The 11,146-nt window shown below is 45.7% G+C and overlaps 1 long non-coding RNA gene across 2 annotated transcripts; it reads right to left on the bottom strand.

Moving 5' to 3' along the window:
* Positions 1 to 683: 683 nt before the first annotated feature.
* LOC142699133 (uncharacterized) lies at positions 684 to 8,568 on the bottom strand. Of its 2 annotated transcripts, none has more exons than XR_012866013.1 (4): positions 8,232 to 8,568; positions 4,744 to 5,206; positions 3,584 to 3,678; positions 684 to 1,191 (listed from the first exon to the last, which is right to left on the bottom strand). It is a non-coding gene; the product is annotated as an uncharacterized LOC142699133 (long non-coding RNA). The 2 variants fall into 2 exon arrangements; XR_012866014.1 differs by having other exon boundaries at positions 4,762 to 5,206.
* Positions 8,569 to 11,146: the final 2,578 nt, after the last annotated feature.

The raw sequence follows: 11,146 nt of genomic DNA, 5'->3' as shown, positions 1-11,146 counted from the left end.
GCCGAATACTTATTTTGGTCTGTGTCAGATGTTAGGGATGAAGTCTAGAACTGGACAGACCACCTATCTTTCCTTCGCTCTGGAAATATAGGACAGTCCACGAGGCAGCACATCATGTCTGGTCAATTCCCCTACTACTCTGTACACTAACATCTTCAAAAGAGAAGAGGAAGGTGCAGATGTGACGTTCAGGTTAGGTATTTGCAGTATTGAAGTTGTATTGTGCTCCCCTTGGAGCGCTGTGCAAAGGCAAAACTCCTTTATTGTAATGATGTGTAGATGGTTGGTACTCTATTTGGGTGCGCAGGCTTAGTTTGTTGTGTGCTCACTTGGCTAGGTCGGCATTAATGAGTGAAATGTATACAGTACCTTAGGAAAATACAGTGTGAGACAAAGATGATAACAGGAGCGCTCCCTAGAGTAATACCTTGAAAAAAAAATGTCAATTAGTCTTCTCACCTTTTAAACCTCTTTGTTGATAAGAACATCGACTGGATGCAGTTGTCTCTCTTTTTGTAGCTTCTTGTTCTTCTGACACGGAGTACAGTATGTCTCAGGCTGGGGGATTTCTTTGCTGGACTTCAATGAATCAGTGACCATGTCCACAATTGATTACACAGGTATAATATAGATTTTATGAAAGTTCTTTGGAATTAAAACAAATTATTTTTATGTATTTGTCTATCCATTTTTATTAGAAATACAATAAATACATTGAGGTATGTTTTTATTGACATGTGTTGCTATCAGCCAGACAGGAAAAAAATATGGATGGCCTTGGGAATCTGTAGAGGCAGCTGTTCTACAGGAAAGGGAGTGCAGAGACCCTACCAAACAGGACGAGGGGAGGAAGTCCATTGCCGGGCATCTGAAGAGACTTGCCATTAAACACCCAAAACCATTGTACTTCACCGCAGCCCTGCGAATCATGGACAAGGCTTCATTTTCAAAGACTTCTGGACAGTTGTCTTTTAATTGGATGGATCTTAAAAACCCCTTCTGGACAGTGGGGGATGGGAAGGAGGAGGTGTGGACGGATGACGTTCAGGCATTCTTAGATGGACATTAGTGGTTCATATCTGCTGCCTCTTTAGCGTAGAGACCTTGATCTGGCACATCCCTTTCCATGGCTGACGTTCTCGACACCAGGGCTTCCTCCTGCTGATGTTGTACGGTACATTCCCTTCAGTTCTGAAACAAGAATAAATAAAATGTCCTAGTGAAGAGTTGCTCTCTTGAAGATATTCCCCGTGACCCACACCAAGACCCTTTATCTGCCAGGTAGGTAGATAGTGCGTTCTATGTTCAACTAAGATACAAAATTCACAAGTAAATCTGCTCAACTAAGATGCGGTTAACACAAAGGTTTCAAAACGGGGACAGATAGGGCGCCAAGCGATGGTAGAATTTTATTTAAATACGCGTTTCTGGCACGACGTGTCCCTTTATCTGATCTTAACCTGACGAAGGGACCAGTCAAGTTTAGTCCCGGACCAGTCCGGTCCAGAAATACAGTCAAAATAAAATGGGTTTTACTTTACTGTCCACGTGTGAAGTATTTGTGTTACCCGCCGCTTACCAATTTTTAAAGGGGAACTCCAAGAAAAATTTGTCATGCAATCAAAGGCGCAGTGCCCACCCAAACTACATCGCAGGATTTTATTTAAAAAATTGGCTGTTATCTATTGGATTACTCCAATATGTAAAGGCCAATATCACTAACAGCTCCTGGCTCAGCCAGCAGAGGTGGGGTCCGGAGCCGAATGGGACCCAGAGCTGCTGAAGGAGCGGGAAGTACATAAAGGGGATTTGTCCGGGGGTCTGAATACATTTTAGGGTTTGGTGTTAAAGGGGTTTTCCAGGCTTTATAAAAATTGTAATTCAAACTGAAAATTGCACCATTTAGCAAATACCCACCTTCTAATTCTCTGCGGCTCCAGTGCCGGCGGTTCACAATCCCCTGCCGGCCTGTTTACATAGGCTGGACCAGTGATGTCCCGTATCGGCACATGATCGCACTAGTCAATCACTGGCCACAGTGGTCACGTGCCATACTTACTTAGATCACTTCTGCAGGCGATACCCTCCCTCTATACTGTCCTTACTGCAATGTTTTTATAGTGAGGACAGAATACAGGGAATATCTGGTACACAAAGTGTATTCTCACTAACCCTGCCCTATGACAAGCCATGCCCAATGAACCACGTTCTGTCAAAGGTAGGCCCTGTCAAGTCCTGTCTCAATCCATCTGAAACCGAAGTGTCCCTAGAAAGAAATTCCAAATATTGTCAACTATGCTCTTTTAGTGTATAGTATGAAGAATCAGTGCAGTAGGGTCTATATACTACTATATACACAAAGCTGCCATGTGCTGAACATTGCAAAACACACTTTTCATAAAAGAGCGTTAATTCCAGTCCTGCAGTCACCCTGATGACCTTATACTGTGCCAGTACTTGAGGTAGGTGTGCCCCTTTATATATTACTTGCAGCCAGAATTGGCACCGGGATTATCAGCTCATTGACAAATTCTTGAGGTCACATTTGTGTCTTGATGTCACCAGTCTTATCCAATCCTACACCACTTGCTCTTTATAGAATTTTCAGAAAAAAAAATACCCCTAGCAATAAATACTGCATGTAAATAATATTCTCATTACAGTATAACAACAAATAAATGGAAAAAGAGCCATATCCCTATTAGGTCCCGCGGACATCATAGAGGTGGTCCTTGACTTCCAGTCCTGCAGTCACCATGAAGACTTTGTGCTGTCAGTGCAGGCAGAATAAAGCTGACATGGTGACAATGTAATGTTTTATATGTACTACTACTCCCTGTACTGACTGATAGTAGAGAGAATGGACTAAGCTGAAGGATTCCCGACTCTTATCAATTCTTTAAATAGGGAATATGCCCTGAATACTAACCCCAAATTTATATTACATTTATAGTAGGACAGATTTACTATTCAAATTGAGCCAGAATTATGGCGTACATGTTGTGCGCCATATTTATTAATTGTTTTAGACACATTTTGCGGCGTGCTTGACAAGGGGCGTGGCCTAGAATAAAGGGGCGTGTCTTAAACTAAGCCAACCAAGAGGTGGTATAAGGAAGAGAAAAGTGTCTAACATGTCTAGCAAAATCTATCATACATCGTGCACCACTGTGATAAATTTGGCGCAATTTCTGACTTCCTTGTATCAGTTTACACTGTGTAAAACTCAGATAGTTTTAGGCCCCATGCACACTAACTTATTTTTGCGGCCGCAATTCACCCGCAAATCTGCAGGTGAATTGCGACCCCATTCATTTCAATGGGCCCATGCATACGACCTTGGTTTCCACGGTCCATGCATTGCCCAGGAACCTGGACCGCAAAAACAACGGACATGTCTTATTACGGTCGTGTTTTGCGGTACAGGCTCATAGAAAATAATGCACGCGGTCATATGCACGGCCCGCGATTTGAGGGTGGCCGTGGGTGACACTCCGCGGACGTACGAGCCGCAAGTCACGGTCAATGCACCTCACTACGGTCGTGTGCATGAGGCCTTAGTAAATCTGCCCCATGGTAATACCAGTGACAGCCCGCTCTTTCCCCGTGGGGTACAGTCCTCCGCACATCTTCATCCACGTCTCATCTTGTATGTGCCGGATACTTTTCTCCTTATACCTGAGAAGTAACAAAAATAACATCAGAAACTAAAAAAACACAATTCCAAGTATTTCTCCCCATTTCTAAAAATAACATTTCCTGCAGGTGAATAATGGAAAATATAAAGATATAAATATATTCAGGCCTATGTGTCTGTCCAGGGGGTCAGTGAGGGTCCTGCCTGTTATATGTGGGGAGGTCGTGCTGCACAATAACGGAGGGGAAAATGTCTGTACATCAATATATATCTGTCTCTAGGAGCCCCTACAAAGTCTCAGTGAGGGCCCTGTCTGTTATACGTGGGGAGCTTGTATACAGCGTTAGTAACAGGCATGTCACTCCAGTATAGATATTTTGGGTGCCGGTTCTTCGACCTCACTGTCCATAGTTTAATTAAACACCTTAAGAAAATGGATCATCACTAAGAAGTTTTATTTAAAGGGGTACTCCCATCTTACTATTTCTCTGGGACTCACACCTATGTGGAAAACGGAGGTCTCTCCCTGACCCTCTCCTGCTTTGTTCCCAGATCCCTGTCCCGTCTAATGGCTGCTGATTCCAGGTGGAGAATGACTTCGGAAAGGCCTCGCACGTCCCTCTCTCTATTCTGTTCTATGGAAGTTTCGGAAACAGCTGAGCGCTGTTGAACTATTTGCGTAACTCCCATAGTACAGAACGGAGAGAGCTGCGTGCATGCGCATAGGTGGATATCACATAAACGTCTGAGATGGAGAAAACCCTCTAAAGAGATTATTTCATTAAAGGGGTTGTACATAATTAGAAAAATAGAGCTGACGTCTTCCAAAAACAGAGCCACACCTGTCCACAGGTGATGTGCGGTGTGTGGACAGCTTAGCCCTATACATTTCAATACAGAAAAGCTGCAATACCACACACAGCCTCTGGACAGAGGTGGTGCAGAGCTTCCATTTGGGTCATAGAGAGGGTCTCCAGCGTGATACCCCCCTCTATGATATCTAAATACCCTTATAGGGCATTTCAGGTGTAACCAGAAGTTAAGGTGATACAAAAAATATTCCATACATGAGATTTCCTTAATGGAGATACTGTAACAATAATTACTGAAAATATGTAATTGACTTTTTCCTCCATTGTAGGAATAGAACCCGAGAAGCGACGTTTTGGACTACGGAACAGTCGATCCTCCGGATGAAATGCTGTGTGGTTGGAGCGCAGTCCCAGGAGCGCTGATGTTGTTGTGCTGATCCATGTTCTTCTTATCTGGAGCTTGTATATAGAACACGCGATCCTTCTGGTCCGACCTACTAACATATATAAGCACAGCCTAAACACACACGTAATGATATATAATAACATAACATTAACATAACATTACTATGTATCAGCCCTGATACGTCAGTGTCATCATATTTCTGGGGTCCCCGCACACAGGATATACGTTACCTCCTGTGATGATGTCACTTCCCTGTATTTCCTGTATGACATGGCTGCTCTTCCTCTTCCCGTTTCCCTTTCTGATGTATTTCCTCTTCCTGTGTGATAAGACGTGTGTTGTTGCCTCCTGCTGTGTATAACACGAGATGCAACATGTCTTATAAAACATGTAAATAATAATCGCAGAAAGCAACAAACATTTTGTTCATTTCCATTCACATCAATGGTTATTTGTTTGCAGCCGTTTTTCTGAGCCATACTTGTCTGTTTTTAGAATCAACTACAGGGAGATTTGAGATGTGGTTTGAGAATTTCTTTCCTATGTAAACCCCACCGATAAGGACAGCTAAGAAGCCTCAGTTATCAGCGAGCGACCCCATCATTAGACAAAGCAGAGTGCCCCCATACAGTGCCAGCAGAGTATTGTCCCTTAAACAGTGCCAGTATACTGCCCCCTCATAAACAACACTACCAGCAGAGACCCCCTCAATAAACCATATTGCCAGCAAAGTGCCTCCAATAATTAGTGCCAGCAGACCCCCCAATAACCACTACAAGCAGAGTTCTCCCTCACAAATAGTCCCAGCAGACTGCCCCCAATAACTACTACAAGCAGAGTTCTCCCTCACAAATAGTCCCAGCAGAGTGCCTTCCTTTATGCAGCTACATCATGTAAGATCTTCCCTAGTTTGGAAGTCTCCAGGACAATCTGGGAGAGAAGACAAGTGTGATGTAACCTGGTTGCAGTGTGTAAATGTAGCCTGAAACATCATGTGTAGCCCCTAAGTCTATGTTCACATGTTATATATTTATTGCAGATTTCCATGGTCAAATTGACACATAAAGTATGAATGTGAATAGGGTTCTAGAAAACTGCATAAACTTGCAGCAGTAACAATCTGCAGTAGATTGTAATGCAAAGGATGCACAGCCAAATATGCTGCAAAAGCCACATGTAATATATGGAGAAATATTAGGCCTAGTTCACACAGAGTTTTTTTGGAGCGTTTTTTTAAGTGGAAAACGCATCGAAAACCGCACCAAAAAACGTCCGAAAACTAATCTTATTGATTTCAATGGGATGCAGAGGCGTTTTTCCCACGAGAAAAAAACACTCACAGGAAAAAGCAACATCAAGCCCTTTCTTCAAGCGTTTCCGTCTCTGACCTCCCATTGCCATCAATGGGAGGCAAAGAAAACGGTTTTCACAGCATTTTTGCCTGCGGTGCTCAATGGCCGTGGTCGAAAAATGCGTAAAAAAAGCGGCAGAAGGAATTTTGAGGCAGATTTTTCCACCTGCAAAAAACTTGGTGTGTAAACAGGGACTTCGTGTCCACATGTGACCTACTCTATCCAATCACAGCTGTAATTCCAGCCAAGGCTACCTAAGATTATGTTCACACCCCCCACTTCTCCTGCGGTTTGGCCGCTGCAGCCCGATGAGGAGGGATTATAACTAGAAATTGTGGATATAAAGAACATGCAGAGGTTTCTGTGTGACAGTCTAAGGGCATGACCAGACGTGGCGGAGTTCTGCATACACTGTCCGCATCAATGCCGCACATAATCTGCGTTGCAGATTCTGTCGCGGCTTTGCCTAAAATGGGCATTAAATTGATGCGGACTGGCCGTTGCGTATTGAGGGGGAAAGGGCTTCCCTTCTCTCTATCAGTGCAGGATAGAGAGAAGGGACAGCCCTTTCCCTAGTAAAAGAAAAATAAATTCATACTTACCCGGCCGTTGTCTTGGTGACGCGTCCCTCTTTCGACATCCAGCCCGACCTCCCTGTATGACGCGGCAGTTCATGTGACCGCTGCAGCCTGTGATTGGCCTGTGATTGGCTGCAGCCGTCACTTGGACTGAAACGTAATCCCGGGAGGCCGGACTGGAGGAAGAAGCAGGGAGTTATGGGTAAGTATGAACTTCTATTTTTTTTACAGGCTGATGTATATTGTGATCGGATGTCACTGTCCAGGGTGCTGAAACAGTTACTGCCAATCGTTTAACTCTTTCAGCACCCTGGACAGTGACTATTTACGGACATCGCCTAGCAACGCTCCCGTAATTACGGGTGCACACACGTAATCACCCGTAATTACGGGAGCCCCATTGACTTCCTCAGTCTGGCTGTAGATCTAGAGATACATAGGTTTAGCCAGAATGAAGAACTATCATCTTAGTAAAACCAGTACGCTCCGCAGCACACATAACATCTGCGGACTTCATTGCGGAATTTTCACTCTCCATTGAAGTCAATGGAGAAATTCCGCAATGAGTCCGCAACAAGTCCGCTACACGTCCGCAACAGCCAGTGTATGCTGCGGACACCAAATTCCGCACCACAGCCTATGCTCCGCAGAATTGTCCGCAACGTGTAAACGAACCCAACTAAAAAGCTGTGGAAAGCAATGGAGAAACGTGTACGCTGCGGATTTCCGCTGCGGACTATCCGCAGCGGAATTGCAGAGCAATTCCGCCACGTCTGGTCATGCCCTAAGGCTCTGTTCACATCTGCATTGGGGTCCCGTTCTGACGTTCCCGTCAGAGGTTTCCGTCAGAACAGGACCCTGAGCAGACACAAACTGACACCGACGGAAACCAGGGGTTTCCGTTTCCATCACCATTGATTTCAGTAGTCGACTAAGCTATTGCTTCCGGCAAAACGAAGTGTCCGGAGCACAAAAGAGACAAACGGAAACCACGGGCACCGGCTCCGTCACCATTGAAATCAATGGTGATGGAAACGGAAACCCCTGGTTTTCGTCGGTGTCTGCTCAGGGTCCCGTTCTAACGGAAACCTCCGACGGACCGTCAGAACGGGACCCCAACGCAGATGTGAACAGAGCCTAATATGGATGAGAAAGGGGAGGTGGGACTACTCATTTATTATGCCCTGATACTGAACTGGTATTACTAGTATTATACTCTGTTCTATGAACTCTACCCGCTGGAGTACCCCAAAGATGCTTGTACCACTGATCGAGGTGCTATGTGTTTTGTAGTAAAATTAAATTGGTATTTGATTATTTTTTTTACAGTTAATATTTATTACAAATTCTGTTTTAAAGTTTTTTGCCTGGCAGTGATAGTTTGATATTTGTCCAAAACCTATTTATTTCCATATTTCATGGATATTATGAGGTGGGACTACTCACCTAACCAGTATGTTCCTGACGGGAGCTGCATGCGTCCATCTCATCAAGTCTCCGATCTCCTGGCAGCTCCACTTTGTACAGATCCTACAATGAAAATCTATGCAAAAAGTTTACACCAAAAAAACAGAAAATTCTACTGCGGAACCAGGATTGTTGTTGTGTGGCAGGGCTGCACCTCGCCCTTCTGCTGCCGGAGGTAAACAGTGAAATAGCGCCACCACCTGCATCACCATAGAGTGGCCATGTGGGGTAGAGAAAAGATAGCAAAGAAAATATAGAAAACCTTTATGTTTACATGTAGTAGAAATCTATTTAATACAAGTGAATAATATTTATAAAAATCTTAATCACATGCTGCGTTAGGCCTCATTCTCACGACAGGGTTTCCCGGCCGGGTGCCGGCCGTTCATAAATCGGCCGGCACCCGGCTGCATTAGGAATAATAGACCCCTAATGGGTCTATACACACGACCGATTTTTTGACGGCCGGGGAAACCGGCCGTCAAAAAATAGGACATGCTCTATCTTCGGCCGGGTACCCGGCCGCCCGGCTCCCATAGAAGTCTATGGGGCCGGGTAATACCCGGCCATCACCGGGATGTGTCCCGAGTGATGGCCGGGTTTTCCGGCGCTTGCGCTCTATCTCCTCCTCCTCACAGCGCAGAGTGCATGTGAGGAGGAGGAGTTGATGCCATTCTGACGAATGGCATCGCTGTACACTGTGTTGCAGGGCCGGGGTGTACAGCAGGTGGAAAGGAGCGCTGCGCTGGCTCCCTTCCCCTGCTTGTTTTAAAAGCACCCTGGCCCGGCGACACCTTCGATGGCGCCGCTAGCAGCTGCTGCGGCTGCTACTACTGCAGCGACGCCACTATCGCAGAGCAGGGAGGTATCTCCCCGCTCTGCTATGTGCTAGCCGCACTTTAGCTCCTTGAAGGAGCGGAATCCTCGTGTTTTCGGGGATTCCGCTCCTGGACAGAGCGCTTGATGTCTCTGTCCATATCTGGGCAGTGACATCAGGGGAAACTCCTGAAGCGGAATCCCCGAACACATGGTGATTCCCCTTCAGGAGTTGCCGCTGATGTCACTGTCCAGATCTGCCCGGCCCGGATGCAAAACTTTATGCAAACCGGCCGGGCAGAATGGCCGATTTTACCGGCCGGCACTCGGGCTCGGGCGCGACCCGGTCGTGTGAATCCCGCCTTAGGCCTCATTCACACGACAGGGTCCGAGTGTCGGCCGGGAAAATCGGCCGTTTTTGGCCGATTTTCCCGGCCGGTTTGTATCCGTTCCGATTCCGTTCCGGGCCGTGTTGCTGTTTTTACCGGCCGATTTGGACCCGATTTGCATCCGGTTTTTTCCCTGACCGTTTTTTAATCGGATTAATTTTTTGCACTTTACTTATTTTTTTATTATTATGTTCTGTCCCTCAAAAGGTCAAAAAAGACCTTTTTGGAACTTTTAATATTTTTTTTCTTTCTTTTACACCATGTTTTTCCCTGTAACTGGAGCTGCACAGCAGCCCCAGTTACAGGGGAAATCAGCCCTCTCACAGTGACGATTGTCACTAATAGGATTGTGCTAGGTCTAGTAAGACCCAGCAGCAGTCTGTCACTAACGGCACCCGGCGATCATGTGACCAGTCACATGATCACCGGGAGGAATAGAGACAGCACCGCTGCTGTCTCTATTTCTATACACAGCGTTCATTGAGCGTTGTGTAAAAAGACATCGTAGAAGACAGAAGCAGTGAAAGCTGCTTCTATCCTCTCCTCAGGGTCCCCGGCAGTCACGGACAGCCGGAGACCCGACATTCAGCTGCCCGATCGCGCGGGCAGAAAGTTAAAAACCTGAGCCGTAAAAAGTCTATGGCTCGGGTTTTAAGGACCCTGACCGCTGGCCGTAAAAACACAGCCAGCGGTCGGGAACCGTAACAAGCAGGGGAAGGGAGCCAGCGCAGCGCTCCCTTCCACCTGCTGTACACCCCGACCCTGCCACACAGTATCACCAGCGTAGCCATTCGTCCGAATGGCATCAACTCCTCCTCCTCACATGCACTCTGCACTGTGAGGAGGAGAGAGTGCGCGAGTGACGGTTGACCCGGCCATCACTCGGGACACATTCCGGTGATGGCCGTGTATTACCCGGCCCCATAGACTTCTATAGGAGCCGGGCGGCCGGGTACCCGGCCGAATATAGGGCATGTCCCATTTTTTGACGGCCGGTTTTCCTGGCCCGTCAAAAAATCGGTCGTGTGAATAGCCCCATTAGGGGTCTATTATTCCTAATGCAGCCGGGTGCCGGCCGATTTATGAACGGCCGGCACCCGGCCGGGAAACCCTGTCGTGTGAATCCCGCCTTAATTCTGCAGTGTATTACTGACATACCTACCTACCTGCACTCATTATATTACACTCATCCATTATATACCTACCTGCACTCATTATATTACACTCATCCATTATATACCTACCTGCACTCACTACATTACACTCATACATTATATACCTACCTGCACTCATTATATTACACTCATACATTATATACCTACCTGCACTCATTATATTACACTCATCCATTATATACCTACCTGCACTCATTATATTACACTCATACATTATATACCTACCTGCACTCATTATATTACACTCATCCATTATATACCTACCTGCACTCATTATATTACACTCATCCATTATATACCTACCTGCACTCATTATATTACACTCATATATTATATACCTACCTGCACTCATTATATTACACTCATCCATTATATACCTACCTGCACTCACTATATTACACTCATCCATTATATACCTACCTGCACTCATTATATTACACTCATCCATTATATACATACCTGCACTCACTATATTACACTCATCCATTATATACCTACCTGAACTCACTATATT

Source organism: Rhinoderma darwinii, unplaced genomic scaffold (genome assembly GCF_050947455.1).
Source record: "Rhinoderma darwinii isolate aRhiDar2 unplaced genomic scaffold, aRhiDar2.hap1 Scaffold_131, whole genome shotgun sequence".
NCBI classification, from domain to species: Eukaryota; Metazoa; Chordata; class Amphibia; order Anura; family Rhinodermatidae; genus Rhinoderma; species Rhinoderma darwinii.
This window is presented reverse-complemented; position numbering and strand designations above follow the sequence as displayed.